The 21,365-nt window shown below is 42.5% G+C and overlaps 1 protein-coding gene across 1 annotated transcript in view; it reads right to left on the bottom strand.

The window, feature by feature from the left end:
- Window positions 1–21,365, bottom strand: part of RB1 (RB transcriptional corepressor 1) — a 373,697-nt gene that overhangs the window by 128,475 nt on the left and 223,857 nt on the right. The gene's annotated exons all lie outside the window — the stretch shown is intronic.

Here is a 21,365-nt window from a genome sequence, read left to right as displayed (position 1 = left end):
ACATGCATGTCGCCACACGCAACTCAACACACACAACTTGACACACGAAACTCGCCCTAAAACACACACAAGTCTGGTATCCTTCAAAAATAAAAATCTGATTAATAAGCAGACAAACTACAAGAGCAACAAATGTACCATATAGGAATCCGGCAGCTGTCAGTCACATGACCAGTCTATTATGTGTATGTGTGAGCTAATATATACTGCCAGGGGGTGGGCTTACTGTTGGCTGGGGATTTATCAGGCTGCCATTTTAGCTTACAAATACTGAGGTAAAAATACTGACCAAATAACGTGTGAACGAGGGCTAATACAGGAGGAGATGGCATACAGCTATATACTATATACAGGAGATGACACACAGGTATATACTATTTACAGGGGAGATGACACACAGGTATATACTATATACAGGAGGAGATGACACACAGATATATACTATATACAGGAGAGATGACACACAGGTATATACTATATAGAGGAGGAGATGACATACAGGTACATACTACATACAGGAGGAGATGACATACAGGTATATACTATATACAGGAGGAGATGACACACAGGTATATACTATATACAGGAGCAGATTACCTACAGGTATATAGTATATACAGGAGGAGATGACACAGGTATATGCTATGTATAGGAGGAGATGACATACAGGTATATACTATATACAGGAGATGACACACAGATATATACTATATATAGGTGAGATGACACACAGGTATATACTATATACAGGAGATTACATACAGGTATATCTAATATATAAAGCTGAATGTGTGTATGTATGTATGTGTGTATGTCCGGGATTGGCATCTGTACCGTCGCAGCTACAGCCACAAAATTTTGCACAGTCACACGTCTGGACCCCGAGAGCGTCATAGGCTATGTTGTGAGGTGAAATTTTAACCCCGCGCGTTCCAATTCACCAAACAATTTTGCTCCTATCTACATAATGGGGAAAAAGTGAAGGGAAAAGTGTTGGAGGAAAATTGACAGCTGCCAGATGTGAACAATGAGGACTTAAAGAATGAGAGCGATGGCGACAAAGAGTATATACCGTACAGTTGCTAAGGTGGGGCCCCGACATGGGATACTCACCACACACGGGGATATGAACACAAACACAAAATGCGCCACACACTACCACGTGCTTGAACACATATACCACCCTCAGCACACATTTCACCACACACACACACCAACCTCGCCACATAAAAGTCGAAACACAAAAGTCACCACTCAAAACTCGCTACATGCAAAACTCGCCATATGCAAAACTAGGCTCACGCAAAACTCGCCACACGTGCAAAACTCACCTCATGGAAAACTCACCTCATGCAAAACTTGCACACACAGAAAAATTGCCACATGTACAAAAGTTGCACCACATGCAAAAGTTGCCTCACACAAAACTTGCACATACTCAAAATGCACCACACATAAAACTCGCCACGCGCAAAACTCGCCATGCACAAATCTTGCTGCACACAACTTGCTACACTAACCTGTCACATGCAACTCAACACACAAAATGTTGCTACACGCATGTCGCCACACAAAACTCATCTCACAAAAGTCGCTACATGCATGTCGCCACACGCAACTCAACACACACAACTTGACACATAAAACTCGCCCTAAAACACACACAAGTCTGGTATTGTCCTTCAAAAATAAAAATCTGATTAATAAGCAAACTACAAGAGCAACAAATGTACCATATAGGAAATACGGCAGCTGTCAGTCACATGACCTGTCTATTATGTGTATGTGTGAGCTAATATATACTGCCAGGGGGGAGGGCTTCCTGTTGGCTGGGGATTTATCAGGCTGCCAATAGCAACCAATCACAGCTCAGCTTCTATTTTGCTACAGTTAATTAACCTGAGCTCTGATTGGTTAATATAGGCAACAAAGACATTCTCAGTATAACAAAGCTAATATATGTTGTGAAATGCTTCTATTTGCTTAGTTTTTGCCTTTTAATAATTACATTTCTATCTATTTGTTTTGTGGTTTTTGTGTGCAGAATAAATTTTTGTTAACACATTCTATTAACACATACTGCTGTTAGCAAAATAGAATGTGTTAACAAAAATTTATTCTGCACACAAAAACCACAAAACAAATAGATAGAAATGTAATTATTAAAAGGCAAAAACTAAGCAAATAGAAGCATTTCACAACATATATTAGCTTTGTTATACTGAGAATGTCTTTGTTGCCTATATTAACCAATCAGAGCTCAGGTTAATTAACTGTAGCAAAATAGAAGCTGAGCTGTGATTGGTTGCTATTGGCAGCCTGATAAATCCCCAGCCAACAGGAAGCCCTCCCCCCTGGCAGTATATATTAGCTCACACATACACATAATAGACAGGTCATGTGACTGACAGCTGCCGTATTTCCTATATGGTACATTTGTTGCTCTTGTAGTTTGCTTATTAATCAGATTTTTATTTTTGAAGGACAATACCAGACTTGTGTGTGTTTTAGGGCGAGTTTTATGTGTCAAGTTGTGTGTGTTGAGTTGCGTGTGGCGACATGCATGTAGCGACTTTTGTGAGATGAGTTTTGTGTGGCGACATGCGTGTAGCAACATTTTGTGTGTTGAGTTGCATGTGACAGGTTAGTGTAGCAAGTTGTGTGCAGCAAGATTTGTGCATGGCGAGTTTTGCGCGTGGCGAGTTTTATGTGTGGTGCATTTTGAGTATGTGCAAGTTTTGTGTGAGGCAACTTTTGCATGTGGTGCAACTTTTGTACATGTGGCAATTTTTCTGTGTGTGCAAGTTTTGCATGAGGTGAGTTTTCCATGAGGTGAGTTTTGCACGTGTGGCGAGTTTTGCGTGAGCCTAGTTTTGCATATGGCGAGTTTTGCATGTAGCGAGTTTTGAGTGGTGACTTTTGTGTTTCGACTTTTATGTGGCGAGGTTGGTGTGTGTGTGTGGTGAAATGTGTGCTGAGGGTGGTATATGTGTTCAAGCACGTGGTAGTGTGTGGCGCATTTTGTGTTTGTGTTCATATCCCCGTGTGTGGTGAGTATCCCATGTCGGGGCCCCACCTTAGCAACTGTACGGTATATACTCTTTGTCGCCATCGCTCTCATTCTTTAAGTCCTCATTGTTCACATCTGGCAGCTGTCAATTTTCCTCCAACACTTTTCCCTTCACTTTTTCCCCATTATGTAGATAGGAGCAAAATTGTTTGGTGAATTGGAACGCGCGGGGTTAAAATTTCACCTCACAACATAGCCTATGACGCTCTCGGGGTCCAGACGTGTGACTGTGCAAAATTTTGTGGCTGTAGCTGCGACGGTACAGATGCCAATCCCGGACATACACACATACATACATACACACATTCAGCTTTATATATTAGATATACCTGTATGTAATCTCCTGTATATAGTATATACCTGTGTGTCATCTCACCTATATATAGTATATATCTGTGTGTCATCTCCTGTATATAGTATATACCTGTATGTCATCTCCTCCTATACATAGCATATACCTGTGTCATCTCCTCCTGTATATACTATATACCTGTAGGTAATCTGCTCCTGTATATAGTATATACCTGTGTGTCATCTCCTCCTGTATATAGTATATACCTGTATGTCATCTCCTCCTGTATGTAGTATGTACCTGTATGTCATCTCCTCCTCTATATAGTATATACCTGTGTGTCATCTCTCCTGTATATAGTATATATCTGTGTGTCATCTCCTCCTGTATATAGTATATACCTGTGTGTCATCTCCCCTGTAAATAGTATATACCTGTGTGTCATCTCCTGTATATAGTATATAGCTGTATGCCATCTCCTCCTGTATTAGCCCTCGTTCACACGTTATTTGGTCAGTATTTTTACCTCAGTATTTGTAAGCTAAAATGGCAGCCTGATAAATCCCCAGCCAACAGTAAGCCCACCCCCTGGCAGTATATATTAGCTCACACATACACATAATAGACTGGTCATGTGACTGACAGCTGCCGGATTCCTATATGGTACATTTGTTGCTCTTGTAGTTTGTCTGCTTATTAATCAGATTTTTATTTTTGAAGGATACCAGACTTGTGTGTGTTTTAGGGCGAGTTTCGTGTGTCAAGTTGTGTGTGTTGAGTTGCGTGTGGCGACATGCATGTAGGGACTTTTGTGAGATGAGTTTTGTGTGGCGACATGCGTGTAGCAACTTTTTGTGTGTCGAGTTGCATGTGACAGGTTAGTGTAGCAAGTTGTGTGCAGCAAGTTTTGCGCATGGCGAGTTTTGCGCGTGGCGAGTTTTATGTGTGGTGCCTTTTGAGTATGTGCAAGTTTTGTGTGAGGCAACTTTTGCATGTGTTGCAACTTTTGTGCATGTGGCAATTTTTCTGCGTGTGGCAATTTTTCTGCGTGTGCAAGTTTTGCGTGTGGCGAGTTTTGCACGTGTGGCGAGTTTTGCATGTGGAGAGTTTTGCGCGTGGCGAGTTTTGAGCGGCGACTTTTGTGTTTCTACTTTTATGTGGCGAGGTTGGTGTATGTGTGGTGAAATGTGCACTGAGGGTGGTATATGTGTTCGAGCACGTGGTAGTGTGTGGCGCATTTTGTGTGTGTGTTCATATCCCCGTGGTGGTGTGATTATCCCATGTTGGGGCCCCACCTTAGCAACTGTACAGTATATACTCTTTGGTGCCATCGCTGTCATTCTTTAAGTCCCCCTTGTTCACATCTGGCAGCTGTTAATTTGCCTCCAACACTTTTCCTTTCATTTTTTCCCCATTATGTAGATAGGGGCAAAATTGTTTGGTGACTTGGAAAGCGCGGGGTTAAAATTTCACCTCACAATATAGCCTATGATGCTCTCGGGGTCCAGACGTGTGACTGTGCAAAATTTTGTGCCTGTAGCTGCGACGCCTCCAACACTTTTCCTTTCACTTTTTCCCCATTATGTAGATAGGGGCAAAATTGTTTGGTGAATTGGAAAGCGCGGGGTTAAAATTTCACCTCACAACATAGCCTATGACGCTCTCGGGGTCCAGACGTGTGACTGTGCAAAATTTTGTGGCTGTAGCTGCTACGGTTCAGATGCCAATCCCGGACATACATACATACACACACACACACATTCAGCTTTATATATTAGATATATATATATATATATATATATATATATATATATATATATATATATATATATATGTTTTTGGCAAAGCCAGCTTACCGCTTTGAAGAAACAGGAATACATCCAACCTGTGGTTACAGTTCGCACAGAAAACGGATTGGGACAAATCCACACATGTAAAGAAAAAACTTTTTGTTTCTCCAGCGATCAGTCCAATTTTAGAGTACCCCATAAGGGATTGAATGTATGCAATATTGTAACTGAAGAAATTTGGAACTTTTTAATGGATAAATAAAAGGTATATTTTACTCTACCATTGGACTGATCGCTGGAGAAACAAAAAGTTATTTCTTTATAAATATATATATATACCGTATTTTCCGGCATATAAGACGACTGGGCGTATAAGACGACCCCCCAACTTTTCCAGTTAAAATATAAAATCTTCTTAAAAGTCAGGGGTCTTCTTATACGCCGTATGTCATCTTATAGGGCCGGTGAATATGTGCCTTTTGGCGTGGGGAGTGGTCCCGATGACGGAGAGGGGGCGTCTCACAGTAAAGTGTGAGTGGAGTATATCCCCCATTACCTCATTGCGGCAGCGTGGGGGGTCTCTGTGCTGGGAGCGGCAGCTCCTCTTCGTGCCGTGGGTGCTCTGTGCTGTGGGGCGGCGGCGCATCTTCGTGCCGTGGGTGCTGTGCGGCGGCGGCGCATCTTCTTGCAGCGTCGGGGCTCCTCCGGCATCTCCTCCAGGCCCGGAGACACCGGCAGCCCATTGCTCTGATGCGGTGGCCTCCGGGAAAATGGCCGCTGCTCAGATTCAGATCTCGTCTCCCGATTCACCCGCCACTATTAACTAGTTAGATGCCGCTGTCAAACGCTGACAGCGGCATTTAACCCAGTGCATCACATGATCGGGGGTCAGCTATGCTTCTGTATAGTAACCATAGAGGTCCTTGAGACCTCTATGGTTACTGATCCCCGGTAGCTGTGAGCGCCACCCTGTGTGAGACTATTGAAACATGGCACAAGTAAAAAAAAAAAGTTAAAAAAAAATGTGAAAAAAATAAAAAAATATAAAAGTTTAAATCACCCCCCTTTCGCCCCATTCAAAATAAATCAATAAAAAAAAAAAATCAAACCTACGCATATTTGGTATCGCCGCGTTCAGAATCGCCCGATCTATCCATAAAAAAAAGGATTAACCTGATCGCTAAACAACGTAGCAAGAAAAAAAATTTGAAACGCCAGAATTACATTTTTTTGGTCACCGCGACATTGCATTAAAAAGAATGTATCTGCACCGAAATGGTCATCAATAAAAATGCCAGCTCGGCACGCAAAACATAAGCCCTCAACCGACCCCAGATCATGAAAAATGAAGACGCTACGGGTATCGGAAAATGGCACAATTTTTTTTTTTTTTTTTTTAAAGCAAAGTTTGGCATTTGTTTTCACCACTTAGATAAAAAATAACCTAGTCATGTTAGGTGTCTATGAACTCGTACTGACCTGGAGAATCATAATGGCTGGTCAGTTTTAGCATTTAGTGAACCTAGCAAAAATGCCAAACAAAAAACAAACGTGGGGCTGCACTTTTTTTTGCAATTTCACCGCACTTGGAATTTTTTTCCCGTTTTCTAGTACACGACATGCTAAAACCAATTATGTCGTTCAAAAGTACAACTTGTTTCGCAAAAAATAAGCCCTCACATGGCCATATTGACGGAAAAATAAAAAAGTTATGTCTCTGGGAAGGAGGGGAGCGAAAAACGAACATGGAAAAACGGAAAATCCCAAGGTCATGAACGGGTTAAGTAAAAATATGCAACAACACTGCAGTAATATTACATTTTTGTGCCAAATACAGCAAGTAGAGTTTTGGAAACTAATATCCCTAAAAGTATTCTTTTATCCTTGTGATTATATGTGGATTAGCCCAGAAGAGAACAAGCCTTGTTTAAGGCATGGTGTCATCTCTCCTACCACACCCTTTTGGGTGTACAATATTGGTCATTATATGTAAATGTAGATGATGTGTGAGCCCGGCACATTGCAGTGCAACGTGTTTTGCAGCATGTGACTTATTTGTAGGCTGCATATTAGTACAGAATTGAATTGGATAACTATAGCATCATTTACCTACAGTGCTGATGCTTGGGGTAACTGGGAGGTAGACATTTTGTAGGTATTTCAGAATTTTGCCTTGGGTTACAAATGGGAAAATATGTGACTTGTTTATAGGCTGTGACCCCAACTCATCCAGACTGCCGTTTAGTGCATCAACCTTGATGTAAAGCCCACTGGAATAAGATGCGTTAAATTTACTAACAGCTACTGGAGTACATTTTTGTTGTAATTGGCGCTACTAAGAGGCGTAAAATTCTGATGAATTTTTTCTGCCACGTCCACAGCTGGGATAAGAACCTCACAAGTCAAAACTTGTTTTATGCGAGTATAAGTTGCACAAACAAATTGTGACATTTCATTCAGTTTTACAACAAAATTCTGGAGAAAACAATTTAATGAATAAGCCTTTAAATATATTTGAAATCTGCACTGAAACTGCTATGAAGACACTTATTTGCTTCTGTGACTACCAATAAAATATGACTAATCTGAGCTAATGAATATATGTAATACTTATATTGAAAATGGACTAAAATATCCATTAAAAATGGCATAAAATTACATAAGACAAATTATGGTGTCACTTTAATGCCATATACTTACATTTTTTCTGTATAAGCAGCTATTTAAATCCAGAGAGAAGAATAACCGCTCTATGAGCGCTACTACCAGTCTTCATAGCAGTTTCAGTGCAGATTTCAAATATATTTAAAGGCTTAAAGGCTTTGTGCTTTGTATACATACAGGCGCGTGCCAACAAGACATGCCCAGCCTCTTTCAATACCGAACACGTCTCGTCCGAATGTGGACGAACTATGCAAATCAGTGACCTGACCGCCCTCTCTGCAGTGACCCTGGAGAATCCTGGCAGTGTGCGATGCGCACGCTGTAAGGATTCAGGAATCTGCAGTCACATACAGTGGCTACACACTTGGAGCAGATTTTAAGAGACTACGCTACATGGTCAGTAAACAGGACGTGATGTTACGGACAGAAGGGTTTATATTACATAGGACAAATTATGTTCTGCACCTTAATGCAATCTAATATATAAAGCTGAATGTGTGTGTGTGTGTATGTATGTATGTCCGGGATTGGCATCTGAACCGTAGCAGCTACAGCCACAAAATTTTGCACAGTCACACGTCTGGACCCCGAGAGCGTCATAGGCTATGTTGTGAGGTGAAATTTTAACCCCGCGCTTTCCAATTCACCAAACAATTTTGCCCCTATCTACATAATGGGGAAAAAGTGAAAGGAAAAGTGTTGGAGGCGTCGCAGCTACAGGCACAAAATTTTGCACAGTCACACGTCTGGACCCCGAGAGCATCATAGGCTATATTGTGAGGTGAAATTTTAACCCCGCGCTTTCCAAGTCACCAAACAATTTTGCCCCTATCTACATAATGGGGAAAAAATGAAAGGAAAAGTGTTGGAGGCAAATTAACAGCTGCCAGATGTGAACAAGGGGGACTTAAAGAATGACAGCGATGGCACCAAAGAGTATATACTGTACAGTTGCTAAGGTGGGGCCCCAACATGGGATAATCACACCACCACGGGGATATGAACACACACACAAAATGCGCCACACACTACCACGTGCTCGAACACATATACCACCCTCAGTGCACATTTCACCACACATACACCAACCTCGCCACATAAAAGTAGAAACACAAAAGTCGCCGCTCAAAACTCGCCACGCGCAAAACTCTCCACATGCAAAACTCGCCACACGTGCAAAACTCGCCACACGCAAAACTTGCACACGCAGAAAAATTGCCACACGCAGAAAAATTGCCACATGCACAAAAGTTGCAACACATGCAAAAGTTGCCTCACACAAAACTTGCACATACTCAAAAGGCACCACACATAAAACTCGCCACGCGCAAAACTCGCCATGCGCAAAACTTGCTGCACACAACTTGCTACACTAACCTGTCACATGCAACTCGACACACAAAAAGTTGCTACACGCATGTCGCCACACAAAACTCATCTCACAAAAGTCCCTACATGCATGTCGCCACACGCAACTCAACACACACAACTTGACACACGAAACTCGCCCTAAAACACACACAAGTCTGGTATCCTTCAAAAATAAAAATCTGATTAATAAGCAGACAAACTACAAGAGCAACAAATGTACCATATAGGAATCCGGCAGCTGTCAGTCACATGACCAGTCTATTATGTGTATGTGTGAGCTAATATATACTGCCAGGGGGTGGGCTTACTGTTGGCTGGGGATTTATCAGGCTGCCATTTTAGCTTACAAATACTGAGGTAAAAATACTGACCAAATAACGTGTGAACGAGGGCTAATACAGGAGGAGATGGCATACAGCTATATACTATATACAGGAGATGACACACAGGTATATACTATTTACAGGGGAGATGACACACAGGTATATACTATATACAGGAGGAGATGACACACAGATATATACTATATACAGGAGAGATGACACACAGGTATATACTATATAGAGGAGGAGATGACATACAGGTACATACTACATACAGGAGGAGATGACATACAGGTATATACTATATACAGGAGGAGATGACACACAGGTATATACTATATACAGGAGCAGATTACCTACAGGTATATAGTATATACAGGAGGAGATGACACAGGTATATGCTATGTATAGGAGGAGATGACATACAGGTATATACTATATACAGGAGATGACACACAGATATATACTATATATAGGTGAGATGACACACAGGTATATACTATATACAGGAGATTACATACAGGTATATCTAATATATAAAGCTGAATGTGTGTATGTATGTATGTGTGTATGTCCGGGATTGGCATCTGTACCGTCGCAGCTACAGCCACAAAATTTTGCACAGTCACACGTCTGGACCCCGAGAGCGTCATAGGCTATGTTGTGAGGTGAAATTTTAACCCCGCGCGTTCCAATTCACCAAACAATTTTGCTCCTATCTACATAATGGGGAAAAAGTGAAGGGAAAAGTGTTGGAGGAAAATTGACAGCTGCCAGATGTGAACAATGAGGACTTAAAGAATGAGAGCGATGGCGACAAAGAGTATATACCGTACAGTTGCTAAGGTGGGGCCCCGACATGGGATACTCACCACACACGGGGATATGAACACAAACACAAAATGCGCCACACACTACCACGTGCTTGAACACATATACCACCCTCAGCACACATTTCACCACACACACACACCAACCTCGCCACATAAAAGTCGAAACACAAAAGTCACCACTCAAAACTCGCTACATGCAAAACTCGCCATATGCAAAACTAGGCTCACGCAAAACTCGCCACACGTGCAAAACTCACCTCATGGAAAACTCACCTCATGCAAAACTTGCACACACAGAAAAATTGCCACATGTACAAAAGTTGCACCACATGCAAAAGTTGCCTCACACAAAACTTGCACATACTCAAAATGCACCACACATAAAACTCGCCACGCGCAAAACTCGCCATGCACAAATCTTGCTGCACACAACTTGCTACACTAACCTGTCACATGCAACTCAACACACAAAATGTTGCTACACGCATGTCGCCACACAAAACTCATCTCACAAAAGTCGCTACATGCATGTCGCCACACGCAACTCAACACACACAACTTGACACATAAAACTCGCCCTAAAACACACACAAGTCTGGTATTGTCCTTCAAAAATAAAAATCTGATTAATAAGCAAACTACAAGAGCAACAAATGTACCATATAGGAAATACGGCAGCTGTCAGTCACATGACCTGTCTATTATGTGTATGTGTGAGCTAATATATACTGCCAGGGGGGAGGGCTTCCTGTTGGCTGGGGATTTATCAGGCTGCCAATAGCAACCAATCACAGCTCAGCTTCTATTTTGCTACAGTTAATTAACCTGAGCTCTGATTGGTTAATATAGGCAACAAAGACATTCTCAGTATAACAAAGCTAATATATGTTGTGAAATGCTTCTATTTGCTTAGTTTTTGCCTTTTAATAATTACATTTCTATCTATTTGTTTTGTGGTTTTTGTGTGCAGAATAAATTTTTGTTAACACATTCTATTAACACATACTGCTGTTAGCAAAATAGAATGTGTTAACAAAAATTTATTCTGCACACAAAAACCACAAAACAAATAGATAGAAATGTAATTATTAAAAGGCAAAAACTAAGCAAATAGAAGCATTTCACAACATATATTAGCTTTGTTATACTGAGAATGTCTTTGTTGCCTATATTAACCAATCAGAGCTCAGGTTAATTAACTGTAGCAAAATAGAAGCTGAGCTGTGATTGGTTGCTATTGGCAGCCTGATAAATCCCCAGCCAACAGGAAGCCCTCCCCCCTGGCAGTATATATTAGCTCACACATACACATAATAGACAGGTCATGTGACTGACAGCTGCCGTATTTCCTATATGGTACATTTGTTGCTCTTGTAGTTTGCTTATTAATCAGATTTTTATTTTTGAAGGACAATACCAGACTTGTGTGTGTTTTAGGGCGAGTTTTATGTGTCAAGTTGTGTGTGTTGAGTTGCGTGTGGCGACATGCATGTAGCGACTTTTGTGAGATGAGTTTTGTGTGGCGACATGCGTGTAGCAACATTTTGTGTGTTGAGTTGCATGTGACAGGTTAGTGTAGCAAGTTGTGTGCAGCAAGATTTGTGCATGGCGAGTTTTGCGCGTGGCGAGTTTTATGTGTGGTGCATTTTGAGTATGTGCAAGTTTTGTGTGAGGCAACTTTTGCATGTGGTGCAACTTTTGTACATGTGGCAATTTTTCTGTGTGTGCAAGTTTTGCATGAGGTGAGTTTTCCATGAGGTGAGTTTTGCACGTGTGGCGAGTTTTGCGTGAGCCTAGTTTTGCATATGGCGAGTTTTGCATGTAGCGAGTTTTGAGTGGTGACTTTTGTGTTTCGACTTTTATGTGGCGAGGTTGGTGTGTGTGTGTGGTGAAATGTGTGCTGAGGGTGGTATATGTGTTCAAGCACGTGGTAGTGTGTGGCGCATTTTGTGTTTGTGTTCATATCCCCGTGTGTGGTGAGTATCCCATGTCGGGGCCCCACCTTAGCAACTGTACGGTATATACTCTTTGTCGCCATCGCTCTCATTCTTTAAGTCCTCATTGTTCACATCTGGCAGCTGTCAATTTTCCTCCAACACTTTTCCCTTCACTTTTTCCCCATTATGTAGATAGGAGCAAAATTGTTTGGTGAATTGGAACGCGCGGGGTTAAAATTTCACCTCACAACATAGCCTATGACGCTCTCGGGGTCCAGACGTGTGACTGTGCAAAATTTTGTGGCTGTAGCTGCGACGGTACAGATGCCAATCCCGGACATACACACATACATACATACACACATTCAGCTTTATATATTAGATATACCTGTATGTAATCTCCTGTATATAGTATATACCTGTGTGTCATCTCACCTATATATAGTATATATCTGTGTGTCATCTCCTGTATATAGTATATACCTGTATGTCATCTCCTCCTATACATAGCATATACCTGTGTCATCTCCTCCTGTATATACTATATACCTGTAGGTAATCTGCTCCTGTATATAGTATATACCTGTGTGTCATCTCCTCCTGTATATAGTATATACCTGTATGTCATCTCCTCCTGTATGTAGTATGTACCTGTATGTCATCTCCTCCTCTATATAGTATATACCTGTGTGTCATCTCTCCTGTATATAGTATATATCTGTGTGTCATCTCCTCCTGTATATAGTATATACCTGTGTGTCATCTCCCCTGTAAATAGTATATACCTGTGTGTCATCTCCTGTATATAGTATATAGCTGTATGCCATCTCCTCCTGTATTAGCCCTCGTTCACACGTTATTTGGTCAGTATTTTTACCTCAGTATTTGTAAGCTAAAATGGCAGCCTGATAAATCCCCAGCCAACAGTAAGCCCACCCCCTGGCAGTATATATTAGCTCACACATACACATAATAGACTGGTCATGTGACTGACAGCTGCCGGATTCCTATATGGTACATTTGTTGCTCTTGTAGTTTGTCTGCTTATTAATCAGATTTTTATTTTTGAAGGATACCAGACTTGTGTGTGTTTTAGGGCGAGTTTCGTGTGTCAAGTTGTGTGTGTTGAGTTGCGTGTGGCGACATGCATGTAGGGACTTTTGTGAGATGAGTTTTGTGTGGCGACATGCGTGTAGCAACTTTTTGTGTGTCGAGTTGCATGTGACAGGTTAGTGTAGCAAGTTGTGTGCAGCAAGTTTTGCGCATGGCGAGTTTTGCGCGTGGCGAGTTTTATGTGTGGTGCCTTTTGAGTATGTGCAAGTTTTGTGTGAGGCAACTTTTGCATGTGTTGCAACTTTTGTGCATGTGGCAATTTTTCTGCGTGTGGCAATTTTTCTGCGTGTGCAAGTTTTGCGTGTGGCGAGTTTTGCACGTGTGGCGAGTTTTGCATGTGGAGAGTTTTGCGCGTGGCGAGTTTTGAGCGGCGACTTTTGTGTTTCTACTTTTATGTGGCGAGGTTGGTGTATGTGTGGTGAAATGTGCACTGAGGGTGGTATATGTGTTCGAGCACGTGGTAGTGTGTGGCGCATTTTGTGTGTGTGTTCATATCCCCGTGGTGGTGTGATTATCCCATGTTGGGGCCCCACCTTAGCAACTGTACAGTATATACTCTTTGGTGCCATCGCTGTCATTCTTTAAGTCCCCCTTGTTCACATCTGGCAGCTGTTAATTTGCCTCCAACACTTTTCCTTTCATTTTTTCCCCATTATGTAGATAGGGGCAAAATTGTTTGGTGACTTGGAAAGCGCGGGGTTAAAATTTCACCTCACAATATAGCCTATGATGCTCTCGGGGTCCAGACGTGTGACTGTGCAAAATTTTGTGCCTGTAGCTGCGACGCCTCCAACACTTTTCCTTTCACTTTTTCCCCATTATGTAGATAGGGGCAAAATTGTTTGGTGAATTGGAAAGCGCGGGGTTAAAATTTCACCTCACAACATAGCCTATGACGCTCTCGGGGTCCAGACGTGTGACTGTGCAAAATTTTGTGGCTGTAGCTGCTACGGTTCAGATGCCAATCCCGGACATACATACATACACACACACACACATTCAGCTTTATATATTAGATTTCATCTTCAACTTGCTTAAGGGGTCACAATAACAGTAATTTTGGGCAGGGGCGCCCAACTTTTACATGCCACTGTATACACAGCTCAGCATTGAGAGAACCGCTGGATCTGCAGAATGTAAAACAGTGATTTTACCAAAATGACAGCAAGGAGCCCAGTAAATGATACACTGATGGAATCCGGGTCTCTGCCCCTACACCATGCTGAATTCAAATGGGTCAGCAAAAACCTGGTGACAGATTTCCTTTAAAGAATGCATAATTTTTTTGACCCAGTCTACTGAGTATATCGCAGATTAAAAATGGAATCTCCCAATTTAAACTTGTTAGCAGCCAAAAAGTCCATAAGCAACCCCAAAACATTTCTAGACTTTCACTTGGACCCCAGACTTTTCCAGTCCTGATTATTATATGAAAAGTATAAAGTAGAAATAGAAATAGAAGCACAAGAACAATACATGTAACTTTACAGCTCAGTAACAGGAAACAAAAAGATTTATCCAAATAATCAAAAGATTACTAAATTCGATATTTGATCTTAAAAATATCAGTCACAGAAGTCAGAAGATGGAAAGCACAGTCATACATTCTATGTCCTCAAAGCATGACATGACCACTAAAACCAGCAGTCATAACTTCAGTCAGAATTTTAAGTCATCTGGCTAATTTGGTGTACATCTCCCTTGAGCCTCCAAAACAACTCACACCCGTCAATGCATGGACTACACAAGATCTCTGAAGGTGACTAATGGCATCTGGCACCAAGACATTAGCAGATGTTGTTTTCAGGACCTCCATGGACATGACCTGGTTTTTACCAGCAAATCCCAAAGATTATGGGTTGGATTGGAATATGAATATTTTGGAGGCCAAATCAATACCTTGAGCTTTTTTGTCAGGTTCATCCACCTAATTTTTGAAGTGTAGCAGGGTGCATTAGCCTTCTGAAAGGCAACTGCCATTACAGAATATCAATAAAGTGTTTAAGTCACATTTCCATGAATGACAAGACCCATTGGAACATTGTCCAAAGCTTCCACCAGCTTGTCTCCTTCTCATGGTTCCTCTGTAGGCACTTTTGGACAGAGGTATCTATGGACACTTAGACAAGTCTGTGGCTAGGTATCCTCATACACAGACCGTTGCAAAGTGCCCTGTGTGTTCTGACATCCTTCTATCATAGCCAATATTAACTTTCAGCAGAGAGGCTAACCTTTATCACAACAAGCATCGATAAGCTTTGGCTTGACTGGTGGTCCTTCTTTAGGTAGGTATTACCCACACTAAATCAACCATTTTAGAGATTTTCTGACCCATTCGTCCAGCCACCATAATTTTTCAACAGTGCACGTTTTCATTGTATGTAGTTTGGCAAGGTTGTTACTACAGGCGTTTCACAATGATTGCATATGGGTAATGCAATGCTATCACATTTTTAATATGCAAAAACTACATGCCGTCAACTGTATATAGTCAAAATGTGAGCTGTAAAAATGGCTGATTAAACTATATGATTAGCTTAAAAAAAAAAAAAAAACAACACATGATGGTATGATCAGGCAAAGCATTCCAAGTGGCTAGCACGCAGCTGTCCTTTCAGTTTTTGCCTTTAAATGGCCTGTCAGGCCATCATTATTGATAAACTCATCCATGGGATATCAGATAGGTGGGGGTCCTGCACCCAGCAATGAACACAAACAAATGGCCCTGCCATTTTTTGGATTTAAATGATTTGGCAATCTTTATCCCAGTAGCGAAATGAAAACGATAGATGCAGGTACAGTCAACACATCAGCACAGGCACTTTAATACAGGTTTTAGATCATCTTGGTTCATATTCATGACCAACACCCTCCACAATCAGCTCTTCAGAGCTTTAGCGGACGCCAAGTGACAAACCAATTAACAATGCATTGTTTCATTCAATGTCAAGTGACTGCTGCTGGGTACTGCAGAACAGCTCATAGGCTGTGCTCACAGGCTACATGTGGTACTGAGGCCACACTCAATTGCAGGAGCACATGAGAACACAAGGTTGTAGGCAACACCTCAATGTTACTGCAAACTTATGCACTCATTGGTGGCTGCAGGTGGGTGTGTCAGCTGCTGTGCCAGCACAGAAGGTCAGCCGCGGTGCCAGCACACAAGGTCAGCCTCTGCACAGCACAGGTCAGCAGCTGCACCAGCACAGGTCAGCAGCTGCACAGTACAGGTCAGCAGCTGCACAGTACAGGTCAGCCGCTGCACCAGCACGGAAGGTCAGCCGTTGCACCAGCACGGAAGGTCAGCCGCCGCACCAGCACAGGTGGTCAGCAGCCGCGCCAGCACAGGTGGTCAGCAGCCGCGCCAGCACAGAAGGTCAGCAGCCGCGCCAGCACAGAAGGTCAGCAGCCGCGCCAGCACAGAAGGTCAGCAGCCGCGCCAGCACAGAAGGTCAGCAGCCGCGCCAGCACAGGTCAGCAGCCGCGCCAGCACAGAAGGTCAGCAGCCGCGCCAGCACAGAAGGTCAGCAGCCGCGCCAGCACAGAAGGTCAGCAGCCGCGCCAGCACAGGTCAGCAGCCGCGCCAGCACAGAAGGTCAGCAGCCGCGCCAGCACAGAAGGTCAGCAGCCGCGCCAGCACAGAAGGTCAGCAGCCGCGCCAGCACAGAAGGTCAGCAGCCGCGCCAGCACAGAAGGTCAGCAGCCGCGCCAGCACAGAAGGTCAGCAGCCGCGCCAGCACAGTAGTTCAGCAGCAGCACCAGCACAGGTCAGCCGCCGCACCAGCACAGAAGGTCAGCTGCCGCGCCAGCACAGAAGGTCAGTCGCCGCACCAACACAGAAGGGCAACGGCTGCGGTGCACAGGATGTCAATGGCTGCTCAGCACAGGAGGTCAGCCATGGAAAAAAAAAACGGGATAATCCTTTAATTGTCAATTTTACAATCTTTCAATTTATTTAGCTCATTTGGTGCTAAGGATCAACTAGTATCTCTCCCACCTTTTCTGTCATGGAATATTTTCTGTCTAGCAACATCATGTCCTATTTTTATCATTTCTTCTTTGTGTTTACTAAAAGGGGAAAAAACGAACGCTAAATGTTAAAGAAATGTACAGTAAATTTGCTAACGCAAAAAGCTGAACCACAGTGGGCAGGAAGCACAACAAAACATCTTAAGCAAGCCTTCCTTTCAAAGTCACAAGACCCAGCAGGAAAGTAACACAATGGTGAGGATAGGCAATCACTCAAAAAGGATGTCTGGTGTTTATGTCAAACAAGGTACGGAATTAACCTTATGCTCTTTAAAAAAAAAAAAAAAAAGTACCAACTCATAAATGTAGGTTCACATACAAAACAACTTCTAAAAGATCTGTAATGTCTGTTAAATAAAAAAGTTACATATAATGTTGCAAGTATAGTCAATAAATATAAAGGTAGTCATCCACCACTAGCAACACCCAGAAAGTCATTCAGGAAAAAAACCATTCTGGTCTACTGTAAGAACCATCACCAGGTTCTCCGAGTTCATGTGAACAGACGAGTCCGCAAATTGCAGATGTGACTGGCTCAGTGTGCACCTTCATGTGCTCCTCTACATATAGGTTGGGTGCAGGACCTGTCTACATATACATGCACTACTGGTCCTTAAATCAGACCAAAAAGTGCATGACATGAGATCTGGAACACGTGTGGAATTTGCTAGTATAATTCAGATTTTATTACAATTATTACAAGCCAACCAAAAAATAGATTAAATCTTTAAATTTTATTCCATAAGTATCAAACAATTAAAATCCACATGTTCGTTATAGAAAAACATTGGTGCATTTCTGGTGCTGTATGCGCCCTTAGCCATGGAGAAACGTGTCAGTGAGTTTTTCTCTCACTGACAAGTTTCTCCATGACTAAGGGCGCTTACAGCGCCAGAAATGCGCCAATGTTTTTCTATAACCAACATGTGGATTTTAATTGTTTGATACTACAGGAATAAAATTGGAAGATTTTATCTCTTTTTTTGGATGTGCCGTTTAACTTTACTTTTTCTTGGACTAATGTCCCGGACTCTCCGCAGCATTTAAAAAGCCACCCAGTGCATACAAAGGACAGATATGGTCATTTACTGCAGAGTGAGCGATTTGTATTCACTCTTTGCTTAGTATAATGTGCCATCCTATACCAGATGCAGCAAAACGAGCTCAAACCATGATAGTACAACCACTGTGTTTCACAGACAGGGCTCGTTCACACACTCGTTTTTTCAATGTTATTCAATGGGGCAGTACAGATGAGAGATTTCTTTTTACTGACTGAATCTGTGATTGAAAAAAATAGCAACATACACTAGTAAATCGGATGAGAATCACACATTCAAGTCTGAATCTGGTTAAGTTTCAATTCTGAAGGGTTCACAAACTTTCAAGAAGCACTGTATAACTTCTTTGCTCCCTTTTTATTCAAATTTTGGGAGGTGGTATTAACTTTTACTAAATATAAATATATATCGGTAATGTCAGGGGCTAGCATGCGGTGCTATTGTTGCCTAATGTGATAATCTAATGACTTTTGCATCAGGGGACTCATGTGCTTGACGCCTATCCTGATATGCATTGTTTTTGTCCCAGCGATGCTGTTGCTCTTCAAGAGTCTCATTAGCCCTTTGTTGTCTTCGACGTTGTGCCTTTGCTGCTTTCCTTTCATTGTCATACTTTTTAGGAGGAGCCATGTTGGCGCTCATATTTACTTTTTAAAGGGGTTTTCACACAAACAAAAGTTCATTTTAAAAATGGTCTGTGTCGTGTACCGAACATACCACAACTCCTGGGCAGGGGAGGAAGCAAAAGACAATACTGACATTACAGCAGGAGATCGCAGATGATACATTTTGTGAGGTTAAATATTTTTTAAAAACAGTCAGTGAAATATTTTACCTCACAAAATGAGTCCACTGTGATCCCCTGCTGTAATGTCAGTATTGTCTTTTGCTTCCTCCCCTGCCCAGGAGATGTGTTATGCTCTGTACACGGTCAGACACAGACAATTTTTAAAATGAACTTTTGTTCATGGGAAAACCCCTTTAATGTGACTGGCTTCCTCTGCCTGTAGACACGTCGCGCATCTGCCACCGGGATCAGCAGAATGATTCACTGCACCCGCACGTAATTCGCGCAGGCGCAGTAAATCATACCGCCGCCATCTTTGTGCAGACAGCGGCGGTCACATTAAAATTGTGCATGCGACCTCCTGTACAAAGATGGCAGCAGTCAGTGAATCATTCGGCTGATCCCGGCGGCGGCGTGATCGCAATATATGTTGCAACGCCCTGCACATGAGGAAAGAGACATAGAGAATCAGAAGAACTATACTACCGTACATTTCAAATTGGAGGTATTTGCAAATACTATTATTGTTACACCTACTACATATTGTGATAAGATCTTGGACATGGGAATACCCTTTACGGCTGGGTTAGACGGACTGCGTTACACCGTGGCATAAAGCGGTGTAACGCAGTACGGTAATGCTACCATTAACCCCTATTATCGGGCGCATCGCCAACGCATGCCATAATCGGCATAAGCTAGCGATGTGCCGTCATTCAGTGACAGAGCCTCGGACGTGGGCTGCAGCATCTGAGGCTCTCACCGCTAGCACAGTGAATGATCTGCGCTAGCCGTACAGCATAACGCGATGGCGTGTATGCTATAGCGTTAACGCAGCACGTCAACGCGTTGAATGGGCTGCTTTAGCGCAATGTGAACCTGGCCTAAGTGTAGCACACATACTTCAGGAGCTTTGTGCCACAGCTGAATGCAATGAAAAGCTCAGTGCAGGTGGAATCAGTAATGGGCTGTGTGACTAATATGCAACTGTGCTCCATGTTGGAGTAGCTTGTGGCCAGTGTGAACATTTAAAGAATTCTGAGATTTTTTTCTTAATACGATAAAGAAAATAAAAAAACAAAAACACTTCCAATATAAAAACCCGATCTAAACAATAGGTCATTTGTGGACGACACTTTGCAGTCAGTGCTTGGATAGAAGGTTAGGTGTGGGGCAATGTCTCTTCCAACAGGATTCTGCTCTGAAAACCACCTAAAGAGGGAACCTGTTATCAGTTTTTTCATGTCTGAACTGACTAGCACCTTAATCAGCGCCTGTGCTGCATTTCATAAAAAGGCGTGTAACACCCTTTGACTTCCCAAAACCCTTTTGAAATTCTCCAGCGCTTTATGTAAATCCTGCCGATGTGGTCCGAGGGACGTCCTTGCTGAGGAATCTATCCCTCTGTTGCCTCTTGTGTCATCCACATAGCGGTGTGAAACCTACGGTAGCTCCTGCGCAGAGACATCACTGATACGCGCTAGTGCACTTTGCGCTGGGTACTGTGGACAGAGCCCAAAACATAAGCGAGCATGCCAGCAGTAGAGCGTATGCACACTTATGTTTTAGGCTCTGCCAGCAGTAGGGCAGAGCAAAGTGCACAGGCAGAAGCAGGCGAAGTGTCTACGCAGGCAGGAGATTTTGCCCAGCAATGTGGATGACAAGGTGTCCATCAATGTCAATCAGAGCAGGAGGACAGCAATAAGAAGCCAGGAGGAGGAATAGACTCCTCAGCAAAGACAGCAGGATTTATATTGAGCGCGAGAAAGTTTCAAATGGGGCATATACAGGGGGAGTGAGGGGGCTCTATACCCCTTTATAGAAGGCAGCATAGGCGCTGATTAAGGTGCTAGTTTTAGTTCAAACATGAAAAAATGGTGACAGGTTCCCTTTTAAAAGCGCTAACTAAATACTCAAAGGAATGAACATATGCAGTTTTGTGTAGAAACAACTTGCTGTCCTTATGTTTAGATTTTTTTAGCACCTTTCAGATTTCCAGACACCAAGCGGCTAAGTGAGCTGAAAAATCATGAAAAGGACACTCCATACTTTTTCACAGAACTCAACAGCAAAGGTTAAAGAAGACTTGAAAAAC

The sequence above is a fragment of the Ranitomeya variabilis genome, chromosome 3 (assembly GCF_051348905.1).
Source record: "Ranitomeya variabilis isolate aRanVar5 chromosome 3, aRanVar5.hap1, whole genome shotgun sequence".
Classification (NCBI taxonomy): Eukaryota; Metazoa; Chordata; class Amphibia; order Anura; family Dendrobatidae; genus Ranitomeya; species Ranitomeya variabilis.
Note: the sequence above shows the minus strand (reverse complement) of the source record. Positions and strands in the feature narration are given on the sequence as shown.